The sequence below is a fragment of the Pelobates fuscus genome, chromosome 13 (assembly GCF_036172605.1).
Source record: "Pelobates fuscus isolate aPelFus1 chromosome 13, aPelFus1.pri, whole genome shotgun sequence".
NCBI lineage: Eukaryota > Metazoa > Chordata > Amphibia > Anura > Pelobatidae > Pelobates > Pelobates fuscus.
In genome coordinates, this window is record NC_086329.1 from 37,229,890 (window position 1) to 37,243,965 (window position 14,076).

The window sequence follows — 14,076 nt, forward strand, 5'->3', positions numbered from 1 at the left end:
TTTTTATATCCATATGTGACAACATGTGCATATTTGTAAATCATTACTTTACATTTTCAAAGAATAGACCTCAAAATGTATCTCTCTGACACACTGTGAAAACCCTGACAATTAAACATGCACACGGCATAACAAATTCACATACAACGCGTCAGTCCAAGTCTTTGTTCCCATATGTTTCACTGTTGCCATTATGGTCTCTGTATCCACATATCGCTTTATGGCTATACGTGATAGCAGTGAAACAAGCAGAGAGCATGCTGTAAGAAAGAATTCTCCGAAATATTATATTGGGGATCATGCTCTTGACAATCACAGTCATCATACACACAGACCTCACTCAATCACCACAAACACAGTCTCACTTCGCTTAACGTTGTTCAGTCTTGGAAGAATTTTCCCGCAATCTCAGCCACACATCGAAATTTCGTAACTGTTTAGTTTTCTGCAGACAGGAAACAGATTCCTGCTGAGACATGTTTGATTTCACCTTGATAAGACCTAATACCCTTCGGTTTGCTGTTTATATGACAAGTAAGGCAGTCAGTGTATGTTTAAACAGATGTTCCATAGAGCTGTCAGAATACTTTCACCATCTGGGCTTTTTAAGCATTTCACAAGCACGTATGCTTTAAGGGAATTTACACTATTATGGGGTAAACAGATATACACATCTTAGGGTAAAAAAATACCCGTTTAGGCTTTTTTAAACAGCTACTGTTTCCACATTAACAATGTTTGTTGTTCTCAAGCTCCAAAATCCTTTCCTTGTCTGAACTGCTGGTGCTGTATAAACAGAATCACATGCTATACATAAATAATTAGTAATATGATTAATATGCTGACTGTCACATTTCGTTTTCCACACTCATATCCTTTGTGCCATAATTTTGTGCACACGCTGTAAAATCTGTGTTGGTTTCATTGTCAATTTTATTTAGTGCATATTCAATAGTTTTACAGTTGCCTGGTCATTTAGGGGTACTCTAGTCTAAACACCATAACCACTAGAGCACATTCAAGTTTTTATAGTGCAAGAAGTACCCTCGAACTGTCCCATGGTAAAGAGTCAAATCGTTTTTTAAACTTGGCCTCATAGGGCATTATTTTTCCATAACCGTCAATCCCTAGTTAATCCTCTTATGAAGTCCATAGATATTTTACACAAGGTCCAACAGACTTGTATCTTCTAAACCTCATTATATATATATATATATATATATATATATATATATATATATTATTCTCCAGTCTGCAGAAAATATGGGGTGGAGAAAAAAAAGACAGAAGACTTTCCAAGCTTTTCCTTTTTTTGGAAGGGGAATCTAAGGAAACCACACTTTTTTTTAATTAATATTTATTTATTATGGAGAGAGTCACTGGGGTTTCTCTTATTATATGTAATAAAAAAGTCCATCTAGCTGTAATACATCTATCTGTTAGTATTTAGTTATCAACTAAGATATCGGGTGACAGTGCCAAGCACACTGGCTATCGGAGTAATCAGAAAACACTGGATGCAACGCTGTATCCTACAAACAAACAAACGCCTATTCATCCTGCTTCAGGAACGGCGAGTGCGGAGTGAGCACTTAACAAATGAAATTCCTATGAGTTCATCAAAACATGCAAACTGAGATCCAATTAAGGCCTAGTTGTCCTATTATTGTTCACTGCCCATAGTACCTAGCGGCAGCCTCATAAAATTGTGGGAAATTAACTATGGGCCAATGGAGAGACAAAGACTTCTGCTCCAGGTATTGGGCTAGTCTAGTTTCTTGCAGGTGTAATCATGCATGGATTTTTTTAGGAATCAGTAAGGGTTTTCAAAAATAAAACTAAACCTCCCCCTCCAATGCTTTTAAAGGCGGTTTACTTTAAGCTTATTTCCAGCGCTGCCCCGGCTTTCTTGAGGTTGGCTCTGCCCCCGGCACTGGCTCCGCTCCCGTTCCACCTTTTTATCTGAGATCATCAAACTTGATCATCTCACCCAATCCAATGCTTTCCCATTGTGCATGCGCAGCAAACCCTGCACCAATCAGCATCTCCTCATAGAGCACCAACCCTGCACCAATCATCTCTATGGGGAGAATACAGTGTCTCCATGAAGAGCGTGGAGAAGCTGAACGTAGGTGTTGCACACTGTGCAGCACTGCCCCAGGAAGCACCTCAAGTCGCCGTCTGAGTGACTGCTAATTCCTACTTTGTCTCAGCATATCTTTGGAATGGGTTGGAATTTCATTGAAAGTCCAACACATACTCTCAGTTTGTCAAAGATTCGACCGATCTTTTTGAAATACCAATTTTTCAGATGGGGTGACAGAGCCGCTTTTAACTGCCTGTTTTTAGTTTGAACTGTATTATATGTTTCATATCCTCAGAGTAAAAGCTTACTCTGTGATTGTTATTGTCATCACAAACTAAACCGCTTTTCAATTTTCCTGAGGTGCCTTTGGTATTCAGTGACAACCTCCATCAATCTCAGTAATTCCTTGTAAACATTCTAATTACATCTCTTCCAAAACAAAAAAGAACCTTCGAGCCATAATTACTGGTCACTCACCCAGCTGTAAAACTCTCGTTCCCCAGGCACTGTCACTCTATGGACATCCTTAAATAGAAAAGCCATATAAAAAATAATAAGCATTCATTTATTACTAGAAATATGTGTTACAGTAATTATTTGTGCCAGCAGTTTCTCCATTACATCTAAACCATAATAACTTTATTATATATGTGTATGATAACTATGGTGTTACATAACTTGATTATGTGTTGTTCCTCAATATTATACTATAGGAAACAAATGAAGGCCTTGATTTAATATTTTTTTAATAAGCTTTCCAAATGTTAATTCGTTTGCAGGGCCAGTTTGTCGCTGTGGAGGTGGCCAACTTGGAATTGTGTCACAATTTTCATTGCATGCGCTCTAATTCACAGTAGAAATACATGACGATTATTGGCTTTAATAGCTCAGTCAGTCCCTGATAGACTGCAGAAGAAGCATGCACAATGCACAGGTCCTTCACTGATATACACAATAGTTGACAACTGTCCTGTTTTTATTGGCAGTCACGCTTTTTGGTTTCCTGTTCCAGCATAAAAGAATCCAAGGACCAGTGCATTTTCTGGAAACAGCCATGCAATTCAGTTTTAGATCACTACTATTAAAAGGACACTCTAGGCACTTCTCCTTGAAGTGATTTAGGTGCAGTGTCCCTGTTCCTTTTAGCCCTGCATTGTAAAACACTGCAGTTTTAGAGAAACTGCAAACGTTTATATTGTAGGGTTAAGACTGCCTCTAGTGGCTGTCTATCAGACAGCCACTAGAGGCACTTCCTGGCCTGTTTAACTCTGTAAAACAACATAGGACATCCTCACGCTTTGCATGAGGATATACAGCCTCTTCAAAGTCCCCACAGGGGACTTGACTCAATGCTTTGCTATTGGGAAGCTCTAATGAGCGCGCTCACAGCACTTGCGCATTAGGTTACCTCCATCGGTGTGATGTCCCTGGAGAAGGAGACCGATCCACCACTAAGGGACCTCGGCACTGGGAAGAGGTAAGTGAAAAAGGTTTTGCAACCCTTTAAGCTACTTAATTAAGGTTTGTATTCCTAACACTATAGTGATCTTTTAAATTGTAATGGCTGCTAATAATAATAATAATATACTATCTATATAACTGCGGTAAGGACAAAATAAGGCATGGCGATGCGGAGGCATGTCAGTGATGGAATTTGTGTCACTAGTACACCTTTACCAACCCCTTTCTGTCCCAGATTCATACATCCACGAGTTGGCAATTTTACAACATGACAGGAATTACGGTAATCAAAAACGATTGTGCGCATGCTCGTTTGCAGTGGCAAGTAACTTTTAAACCTGGCAAGTAGCTTCTTTTTTTTTTATTCTTTATTTATTATCCAGTTCAATACACAAAAAAAAGTCACGCAGTCTATGACAGCACCAGAATTTTGTTTTTAAAAAAATGGATAGTAGCTTAATTAAATAAAATATTTGTGTTTTATATATGTCCCTTTAAAGCATCAAGATGGTATTTAAAAATATGTCACTTTTTTTTTCTTTAAAGTCTAAGCACTCAGGTGACACAGACGAAACTTGGAGTTTGGAAAAATAGGCAGCCAAGAGGTTACATAATATAGCTACAGCGAATCCAGACAGTGGAAATTTGTAATATTTCCCAGAGGTCTGACATATCCATGGCATATTCGAGCAGTGTATAAAATTCAATGGGACAAGGCCAGCGGCTTTGAGTATTAAACCCAATGCCAGCAAGCACTCTGAGCATTCTAAAGCCTCCGTACTGCTTAGTTAATACCAAACTCTTTTTTATTAAAAAGTAGAAATTAATTCACAATTAATTATCAAGTTGTAATTAAAGGGACAAATATGACATACATGGCACAGACCCAATTTGTAGTGATTGTAATTGTATGTACACATATACAATTATTTACTATTAATAAATACTTACCTGCACGCTTCCACTGCCAAATGCCAAGAGAAAAACAGGGCAAGGTGCACGAGTCCGACACCAGTATTTGCAGCATGCCAAGTCCCAACTCTGCACTATGGGATAAATGCGCAGCCGCCATACTGATTTTTGGAAGCTGCTTTTGAGAAAGCAGGCGTGATGTTTGAGTAAGTTCACTTTTAATCTAAGCCCTGTTTGTCATTTTTGATTTATAGTTTAAATGTAAACTTGGAGATTTGTTTGGGACCAAGTTGCACTTCAGCCAAATTTGTTCTTATTTGGTATTCGCCCGATTTCAAGAGAAGAAATATACCTGATTAATGATATATGAATTCCGCCCATAGCACCTACATGAAAATCAAGTAAGAAGCGAGCAAAAGAGGGGAAAAGGAGAAGTCAGAATCGACATTTATAGATTTCATTAACATATGCGTTTTCTATAATATTTCTCTGTTTTTTCTCTCTATTGGTTATACTTTCTTACTTGATCTGTGAATCAAAAGTTGTGAAAATGCTCCTATCACTGAACTGCTAAATATATACATAAGATCATATTATGCATACATTGTTCAGAACACTGATTGGCAATTTTTTGCGTCTTTTTGTTTGTTGTACCAACATCCAGACGAAAGTTGGGTGTCCGGAGAATTTTAATATTTTTGAAAAAAATTATTAACCAAAATTTCAAAAGTCTAATTAAAGGAACCCTATAGCGTTAGGAATATAAATGTGTATTCCTAACACTGTAGTGCACTGTCAAAGGTATAGGTTCACAGCCCCATCTTGTAAGAGGTAAAAATTACTTTTTATGTACCTGTACTGTCTCGCAGCACTGATTCCCACACTGTCGTCCTACCTCGTCGAATGAAATCATCAAGCTTAATCTCAGTCAATCCAATTGGAAAGCATCTATGAGATGGTCTATCAGTGATTTGCCGCGCATGCACACACGAAAGTGTGCATGAGTGGAAAATCACTGCTAGACCATATGATAGAAATAGCTGAGTAAGTGCCTTTTGTGGTTGACTACAGGCATTTAAATACTGCAATGCATTGAGATGAAGTGGTATGGCTGCCTATAGTGTCCTATTCAATTTTTTTTTTTTTTTTATAAATCTTTATTTTTCCAATGCAAGGCATAAACGTTACAGCATTCCACAGAGTGGGTAGTATGTAGTTATTGTGTAAGCAGGTTCACATTATATTCTCGCACCTTTTTATTTTTAACGTGTTTGTGTAAGTCTTAACAGCTAGTGAGTAGCCCTTAGGTTTTGGGTGTTCAGGTGTGGTGTACACTTGCTGTCAAGTGCGTGAGGTTTCAGTACGCTGAGGTTGTAATCAGAGGGTCCTGAGGCTGGAGTGGTCAGCTTGTGTTCATGTACTGACGTGTGATGTAGCTATGGAAAATACATGGTGTGCGGGCCAAAATGCTGTGTATCCCGCTTGGGGATAAACTAAGGTCTGGTGGTCGTGGGGTGTCCTGTCACACTCTATGTATTGGGTTTGGTTACTCCTTACCGAGGGAGTAGCGGGGGGGGGGGGAGGTGTGCGAGAAGGTTCAGGGTTGCCCCAGGTTCTGTGCGTAGTGGAAGATTAACAATCCCTATTGTGAGGAGATTTGTCATTACTGGGTCCCTAACCCTAGATGTTGTGCCTGGTAGCTGGCATTGCCCCAGTGTTTTGTGTGAATTAAGTACAAAATCGCAAAAGTAAGTTATAAAAAGGGGGAAGGGAAAAATAGGGATAACATTTGGGTAAACATTATCGGTAGAGAGCCATATGTAAAGTCCCGGACAGACAGTCCCATGAGGTTAGGGCCGGCAGGCCGGGCAGGTGGGTCTCCGGTATGGTAGCTAGTGCTTCATGTCGGGTTGTCCCTTGAGCTTGTTCCTGGTACTGCCGCCCCCGCAGTTGCCGACCCCCGGTCTGTGATGGTCTTCATGTAGTTTTTAATAGGAGCGAGTTCGTCGCTAGTATTTTGTGAAAGTCTGACAATAGGACCTTCAGGTCATGTCTGGTCGTCGGTGTGCAGTCAGTGGGAGCTGCGGGCGCCATCGGGTGAGTGGCTACCGATTGTTCAGCCCCTGTTTGCTCGTTTGGGTGAGTGGGGGCATTAGGCCGCGGGGTAGCGACAGACCGCGGAGCCTCCGTAAGAGCGGGTTGGGGCTGTGCTGGCCGTTGGAACATAGTCCCGATATCCCTGTTTTCCATTGCCGTCATTTTCTGCGAGCGGCGGCCCATAGCTGGCATGTGAACTGGGCTGTCGGGCAAGGTTTGAGGGTACTTGTTGCTCACTTGCCGTGTGAGTAGCGTCTCCAGGCCCGGGAGGGACAACGTGGGGTAGGGCCCGGTTTTCCGTTTCCGTCTTGGCTGGGTCTTTTGTTGAAAAAAGGGCATCTATCGCCTCGGGAGACGTTGATCGTTGTAGCTGGTAGCCTTTGGGGTCAGGATGGGTTTTCACTTTTGTGTTATTTGCGTTTTGTTTGTGTTTGTGTGGAGGAGCTCACAAGCATGGCGTCTGTGCAGGCTGATGGTCAAGCTCCGCCCCCTATTCAATTTGTTTTTATTCATTTTGTCGATCAAAATAACTTTAGTGAAAAAAATAGCATTCCATAGCAATAGTAAGCATGTCGTGCAAATTTAATTCACATTACGCTCAACCAGCCACAGGCAAACAAACTGGTCTTTTCTTATTGAATGACTGCTTTGAATTGAACAGGAGCTGGAAAGGTTGCTGATTATTCCCGAAATACAGGTAATTCAGGCACTTAAAACTAAATGCAATACAATAGAAATATTTAGAGTGATACTAGAGTGCCTGCAAATTGATATAACCAATATGTTTTCTATGTGTGACTTGGCTGTAGAACTTTATATATATATATATGGATAGTCACAATTAACATTAGTGACCCAGTAGGGAAAATCATGCGAATTTTAAATAAAAATGTCTCCGAGCTTTAAGGCTACCAATGATTTCAGTCACGAGTTATTTATTATTATGATAAACCTCAGGTACTTAGGATTTCCCTAAAAGGGATTTTAATAAATCAGTGCTATGAGGTCATTTTTTCCCACTAAGGAAGTGGCATATATTCGTATTAACCTCTTCCCTAACAGTCTTGATCTTATTTTAAATTTACACATAACACTAACTTAATGAGGCAATATATCTGAAAGGTTTATACTATTTGGGTTCAGCTGCAAATCGAACATTAAAGAAACACTCCAGAAATCTAAAGTGCAAGCATGTATTTAAAGCCTGCCCATTGGAGTGGTCTGGGTGCCATCTCCCACTACTCTTAACCCTGCAAGTGTAATTATTGTAGTTTTTTATAAACTGCAATAATTACCTTGCAGGGTTAACTCCACCTCTAGTGGCTGTCTAGTAGACAGCCACTAAAGGGCACCCTCTGCTCTATAGCACAGAAAACCTGTGCTAGAGCGTCGCTGGACGTCCTCACGCTGTGTGAGGACCTCCAGCGTCGCTCAATTCTCCATAGGAAAGCATTTTCAAAGCATTTTCAAAGCTTTCCTATGGGGAGCTCTAATGCGCATGCGCGGCATTGCTGCTCATGTGCATTAGGTCTCCCGGCCGGTGGGCGGGATCAGTCTCGCCCACCGGCCGACGCAATCACTGGTAGGAGCGGCGGCGGAGGAAGAAGCAGCGACGGGGGACATCGTCGCTGCCTCTGGTAAGTGACTGAAGGGGTTTTTACCCCTTCAGCAACCGGGGATTGGGAGGTGGGAGGGAGAGGGGACCTGCAGTGTCAGGAAAACGGATTGTTTTCCTGGCACTGGAGTTTCCCTTTAAAGCAGGGCTAGGCGGCCTTTGGCACTCCAAATGTTGTGGACTACATCACCCATAATGCTCTAACAGCAATATTGCTGTCAAAGCATTAAAGTGACACTATAGGCCCCCAGACCACTTCAGCTCACTGGGTACAGTGTCCCTATTGCCCTTAGTGCTGCAATGTAAAACATTGTAGTTTTAGAGAAACTGCAATGTTTACATTGAAGCACTAAAGACAGCCTCTAAAAGAGCTTCTGGGATCTTACCAGACTTGTCGCCTAACGGTCATTGATTCAATCCTTTCCTATGGGAAGGAGCTTATGCGCTTGCAGCACTCGCCGCGCATGCACATTAGCCCCGCCCCTCACCCTGTTTGATGACGTAAGAGGTGACGGACGTCGGGTAAGTAATAAAAGTTTTTTTTTAACCTTTTAGATGTGGGGGTGGCAAGAGAGCTCTATAAGGTTAGGAATACAGTTTTAGGACATCTCAAGTAAATACTCACACTATAACAGATACGGAACCACTAGGACCTGGTAGGCCGTTTGGAAGTGGGAAGGGAGGAACTTGATAGAGAAATTGGAGGGACATGGGAATGTAAAAGAATGGAGGGAGGTTAAATTGAAGGGTGTTCTGGAGATAGAAATTGCTGATGGATATAATGGGAGAATACTGGAATGGTTGGACGAATAATATGGGGGTTAACTGTCAAGGATGTTTAGTGACGTAAATGGAGGGGATAGCATGAGGGTGTAAACTGGCTAATACGCAGAAATGCAGGAATTCAAATTTGTTTATATTATAAGAGGCTCTGGTGATGCACATGGAGGGACAAGTATAAACGGAGATTCTTGACCAGAGGACATAATTTAAAGTATTAAATTGTAAGGGATGTGGTATGTAATTCCAAATGTTTGATTTGGGTATGTGGGAAGATGGAGGACTGTACAAACAGAAATACTGACAGTACACTCACACAGAAATACTGCAAATATCACATAGTGACACCGAAACACACACAGAAACTACACTTACTCAGAAATACTGTCATCCATACATACAGAAACATTGACATGTACACATACTGACACTAGAATCACACAGAAACACTGCAAATATCACATATTGACACAACACACTGTGATAAAGTGAAGGCAGAGAGGCCATTTAACCCCAGGGGGAGTATGTGTAGTTTGTGTTGTAGGCAACACAAAGCTAAGTTTAGTTATGGGCCCCTGGGGTGGAGCATTTGGAGAGCAGGGTGGGCCAATGCTCCACTCCACAGTTTAGTGGTTTTCTTGGGAGACATAGATCCAGGCCAGGGTTTTTTGGACTGTCTCCAACCCACTGCTCAGCTGCAGATAATCAGCTGTAGCAGTGGGAATAAACCACTCCCTGCTAGGCAGGTAAAGGGGGGATTGCTGGCTTCCTCCCTGGAAGCAGGTAGGAGAGAGGCTGTTCTCTCCAGTGAGATAGTCAAGGCTGGCTTGGAGCACTGGGAGTGCAGAAAGTGAAGCAGTCAAGGCTGGCTTGGAGCACTGGGAGTGCTGAGAGCGGACAAAGACACTAGGATGGTGAAACCAATCACTTTTGTTATAGTTTAACCCCTGAGAGATAGGGCGACCTGAAGTTAGTAAGTGCTCAGACGAGCTAGGTTTTTGTTTATAGGGATTTGTGTTATATTTATGTTTTCATTTGCTGCTGTCTCCTGTGTGGACTTACAAATAAAGTGCCTGGATTATATGAAAATAAAAGGACTGTGCCTGTTGTTTACCCTAGAGGACCATGCTACCTGCAGACAAGGATCCCAACACACAGAAACTACACTCACTCAGAAACATGGACACATCACGCACACAGAAACACCGACATGCACTCCTACAGAAACGATGACATGCACTCATACAAACTGCAAACATCTCATACAGCACATACACAGAAACACTGAAAATACACACATACAGACTCTGCACTTCCATTGAAAAATTGACAATGTACACATACTGACACTGCACTCACACAGAAACATTGACATGCATACATAGGGACGCTGCAATCACACAATATGGCCTTGCACTCCTTCTACATACACAGAAACAAAACACTTAAACACTGACATGCGCACACATAGAAACACTGAAATACACACATACTGACACTTCACATGAAAAGGAGGTATGCCACACATTGCTTTCTAGAGGCAACACAAACGATGACTCTTCTGTTAACCTTAATTTGTTTCTGAACATGTGTATATTTTTTTCTGTCTATTCGCTGTACTTTACCACAAAATATGATGATCTGTAAATAATAGCTCCACCCCCATGTCCCTCTACCAAAAGAGGAAAGAGACAGGATGTGAGGAACAACTGCAATGCTGGGGTTTGTGGGAAACATGGTCCTCAGTTGCTTTCTAAGAGATAACCAACATTGGATTCCATTCTCGCAGCTTCCTGTTACCCAATCTGCAATTTACTTGTATGAATGGACAATATATATACAATTATTTTATATAGTGTCCATCCCCCCATGTATCTGTTGAATACACTTATTAAAAGATGACCAACACAGCCAAGATGTCCTCAGTTTCACATTTTCTCCATTTGTAATTACAAAAGCAGAAGTTACTAAGAAATTCTTGCAAGCATTGGGGCTTTGAGACATCAATTTAATTTTTTTCTCATTTACAGTGGTGTGTTTTATAAAGAGTGGTCAATTTTCCCTTTTAACATTATGCTTTGATTAAATCGCAAACTGAGCAACAAAATGGTTTCATAAAGTTTACAAATTCAAAATGTTTTCCTGACCCTTATGAGTTCAAGCAAGGCTTTATGTACATTGTCACAATCTGGATCCATGACAAAATATACTGTAACACCAATCACTCATTATCTCACATTATCTCCAACTACACAGTAGTTCTCCTGGTTAAATCATTGTATCAGTGGTTCATAACCCATTGGTCCTTGGTCTGAACTTTAAGCCCAAAAATGGGCCCCCTCCTAGTTTAAGGCATGGGTCCTCAAACTCCGGCCCCCCCAGATGTTGCTGAACTACAACTCCCATGATTCTTTGAATTACATAGATAGCCAGAGAATCATGGGAGTTGTAGTTCAGCAACATCTGGGGGGCCAGAGTTTGAGGACCCATGGTTTGAGGGGCCTCCACTGGTTGGAACAAACACTTTAGATTGTTCTCAGCAATCTATTATTCCTGTAACATATTTTAATTGCCTCGTTTATTGTTAAATGTATTCCTTTAGAAGGTTGTACAGTGCTGCGGAATACGTTGGCGCTATATAAATGCCAATAATAATAATAATAGTAAAATATTCATCAGGTGCCTCAGGTAATGAGAATATGTAGCAGTTCTTCCTTCCCCAATAAAAGGAAGCTCAATTGGACACTGGGGATAACTTAACAAGGAGTGTCTAGTACCAGAATTTTAGTAAATTTTATATATATATAAAATATTTAGTTTCCCGAGTTACACATGGAACTGTTGCTGTATAAAAATATGGGTGTCTGCAAGTGCAAAAATGCACTGTATTCTAAATATGACACTGTCTATTTACTGCCATAACAGAGTAAGTTAATGCCTGTAATGTGATGACTGAATGTCCTGGGAAAAAAAACTTTTTTTTTTCTTTAAAGTCACAATATACGATGTAGAAGAGCAGAAGACATGACTGGGTGCTTGACTCCTCCAATAAACCTGAAGAAAGATTTTTTAATTTTATTATTATTTGTTTTTTTAAACTCTGCCAAGTACCCAGTGCACCTTTCAACAGACTGTGGGAATTTCTCGAATCCATGTGGAGCAGACACAGGGGGAGATGGGCTAACACTTTGCCAGTGATACCAAACCCCATCACAAATACCAGCACAACTTATTAGATGTTATTATTATAATAATATACATCCCTGGTATGGGTACTCACCGATCCCTCCCGGTACATTATCTGCTGAGCACCGACCGCACCCGCACCGTGAGCCAAGTCTCCGCTCTCTCAGCTGGCTTAGCCACGCCCCCTGAAACTGTGCGAGCGTAGAATTCAGAACGCCTCCTCGTTACAATGTATCTCGAGAGACACGCCCATTCCCAGCATCAATCATGGAAATTTGAAATAAGCCCCGCCCACCTACACATTCCAGGAGAGGAGCTCAGACTGGGATGGTTTGAGCCATCACTCACAGAGGACCTTGCTGAGGACACTGTACGTACCCAGCGTGGAGAGAATCCGGCACACTTTATAAAACATGCTAAAATAGTATTTATAATAAAGTGTCAGCTCTTGTGGCTGTGGAGAGACACATCTTTAAATCCATGTGCCTCAATGTGATCTTTTATTTTAGGGACAGGAGAATACTTTAATTTTGCAATAATCATGTATAATACACAGCCAACATATTACTCAATGCATTATATTTTTGCAGTGGTGTAAAAATAAATTAGCACATTTTGATAGTTAATGCATTATAGATAAACAGCTACAAATGAAAAGAAGAATGATAACAGAAGACAAGCTTAATAAAAGTAGCATTTCTGGAAATCAATCACACCATAAATAAAATATAGAAGATCACCTATGACTAGTGTTGGGCTTTCTTTAAGTGATGCTACATTTTCTTTTAAATGTATGAGGGAAAATTAGCATTAAATTCACATTTCACAATACAATTCAGTTCTAGCAATGCTGGTTTGGAGGATGGGGGAGAGAAACGTTGTCTATCATGTATAGACAAAAAAGTGCAGAACCTCTAACAGTGATTGGCAGGGAGTCAAGATGGAGGCGTACTGTTCCAGTATAGATGTGTAAATTTGTACATGTAATTCTATTTCCAATCATCACAAACCACGTATTCGGTAACTATAGGGATAAGTAAACACAATCCCAGAAAATGACAGTTCTCCTTTACAAAAAATGCCAGACATTAAATGTTTGCAGGATTTGCAGCTTCTGAAGTCCAGGAAGTGAATAGCACTTCTCTCAGCCAATCCTGGTTTACTGATCTATTAAAAATCTGTCCAATATGTGTTTCTGTGATTTTTGTAGTTGAGCAGTTCCAAGAAGTTCAGGATACATTGTGAGCCAATAGAAGTGACATCAGTTTCTACTATCCCATCAAATGGGTTCATTCATTATTTTTATTTTTTTCATGAATGAAACTGCATGTGACGTCAGCACCGTTTATAGGGGGAATCTACAAGGTAGCGAGGTAATAGGGCAGGGGGGACGTGCGTGCATTCATAAATGTTATCTTTTAGTATCTTATGTGGGTTTTATAGCATCCCTACAGTGGGTAGATTTTCTTACACAGATGATTGAACCAAAAGATTACATTATAATCCTTTTCCCCCCTAATTTGATTAACTTTACTTTTTAAACTTTTTTTTCTTATCATGAAAATTGGACACCAGAAAATATCATCAAAAATAGCTATTTTAATAGCGAAATAAAATCTTTAAACGATCACTATAGGGTCAGGAACACAAACATGTATTCCTGACCCTATAGTGTTAAACCCACCATCAAGCCCCCCTGGGCTCCTCATGCCTCCATAGATATAGTAAAGATCTTACTGTATTCAAGCCTGAAGCTGTAACTCTGCATGCTGTTAGATTCAGAAAAACAAGCAGTCTGCTGACATCATCGGCCTGATCCAATCACAATGTTAACCCATAGGATTGGCTGAGACCGACAAGGAGGCAGAGCAGAGCCAGCATGATTCAAACACAGCCCTGGCCAATCAGCATCTCCTCATGAATTGAGATGAATTGAATC

At 40.7% G+C, this 14,076-nt stretch overlaps 1 protein-coding gene across 1 annotated transcript in view; it reads right to left on the reverse strand.

Annotated features, from left to right (window-relative positions):
• Positions 1 to 12,329, reverse strand: part of PLEKHG3 (pleckstrin homology and RhoGEF domain containing G3) — a 131,830-nt gene extending 119,501 nt beyond the window's left edge. Inside the window, exon 1 of the mRNA XM_063440204.1 lies at positions 12,232 to 12,329. The gene's annotated coding sequence lies outside the window, so the exon portion shown is untranslated. The remainder of the gene's footprint in view (positions 1 to 12,231) is intronic.
• Positions 12,330 to 14,076: the final 1,747 nt, after the last annotated feature.